This window comes from Herpailurus yagouaroundi, unplaced genomic scaffold (assembly GCF_014898765.1).
Source record: "Herpailurus yagouaroundi ecotype Mexico unplaced genomic scaffold, PumYag 195, whole genome shotgun sequence".
Taxonomy (NCBI): Eukaryota; Metazoa; Chordata; class Mammalia; order Carnivora; family Felidae; genus Herpailurus; species Herpailurus yagouaroundi.
In genome coordinates this window covers 11,151,485-11,153,184 of record NW_024412426.1, presented here as the reverse complement: position 1 = coordinate 11,153,184, position 1,700 = coordinate 11,151,485, and positions in this window count along the sequence as shown.

The window sequence follows — 1,700 nt, the reverse complement described above, 5'->3', positions numbered from 1 at the left end:
CTCAAATATCTTCAATTCTCTAAATCCTCCTTGATGTGATATTTACAAATAATTAGAGTTTATTCATGCATTCATCCAAATAAACATTTATTGAATGACAATTATGTGTCAAGCACCGAACTATAGAGAGAAGGTTTTGAGGAACTCAGACTCAGGATTACGGTATTGTCAATGTCAATGTTAACAACCACAAGCGGATAAAAATGTCAGCTGTTGTGTGGTAAGGACTATCCTTACCTGGGGTGGATGGGATTACCATTCTGTTGTAGGTTGAGGCAGTATAAAAGTTAAGGGCTCACTCAGGTCTTCATGAATAACAGCGGTAGATATAAAGTACTCAGTGAGGGGCGCCTGGGTGGCGCAGTCGGTTGAGCGTCTGACTTCAGCCAGGTCACGATCTCGCGGTCCGTGAGTTCGAGCCCCGCGTCAGGCTCTGGGCTGATGGCTCAGAGCCTGGAGCCTGTTTCCGATTCTGTGTCTCCCTCTCTCTCTGCCCCTCCCCCGTTCATGCTCTGTCTCTCTCTGTCCCAAAAATAAATAAACGTTGAAAAAAAAAATTTTTAAAGTACTCAGTGAGACATAGCTTTGTGTTGGAAACAAGAGAAAACTAAGAAAGGAATGAGTAAAAAAATGTTTCTCCCAACAGAAAAATCGCCAGTACTAATAGGTATGTTCTTGGAGTAAGCAGACACTAAGTATAACACAAGATTCTTTCAGATCTGATTATATGACTAACACAGATGTATTAATTAGGATGCTTTTGGCTATAAGAACAGACAATCTACCCAAAGTGGCTTAGATAATAAGGATACTTATTATCTTACATGACAATGAAATCTGGAGGTCAGGTGATATCTGAGTTCTTTAATTCAGCAGCTAACGAGCTCATTGTGGAGGCCAGATTCTTTCTATCTTTTTATTACATCATTCTCACTGTGTTGGCTTTTGGCTCCAGACGTATTCCTTCATGGTTGCAAGATGGCCATGGCAGTTCTAAGCATCATATCCTCACGAAACCGTATCCAAAGGCCTAAGAAGAAACATCTTCCTTTGCATGTTTTCACAGCATTTTGCACAGCAAGGAGAACCTTCCAAAAGCTCCCTCTGCGGTCTTCCTCTCAAATCTCATTGGCCAGAATTATGAATCACAAGCTTATTCCTAACTCAATCACTGACGAAGGAAATGAAATTACTATGATTAGCCTAAATGGTCAAGTGTTAGCCCCTGGGTCTGGAGAGGAGGCCAGGTTCCTCCCTTGAGGAACATGGCTATCTGACTCTTGAACAACATGGGAATACCTACAGCAGAGAAGACAGGCAAGGGTGGTAGGAGGGAATAGGTATAAGGTAGGCAACCAAAGAGACCACCACAGAAGAGTTACAAAGCAGAAGCACCTCTAGGCAAGGAGTGATTCCATTAAGTGAACCTTTTCTAGTGACCACTGGGCTTGACCTTGCTTCATGGGTGAGCTTCTTTTACAGGAATGAGTTTTGCTGATCTTTAGGATAGCTGCTAAGGACACACTGTGCTGTATATTCTGCTGGTTCATATTACACCACCTTGACCTGAAGCCAAATTACGCATAAGAGTTCTAAAATGGTTTATGGCTACAGCAGGCTAGCTGATGTCATTTGTCAAATGTGGCACTCTAGAATTATCTTACCAATATAAAACCGTACAAAGACTTTTCCACAGAATA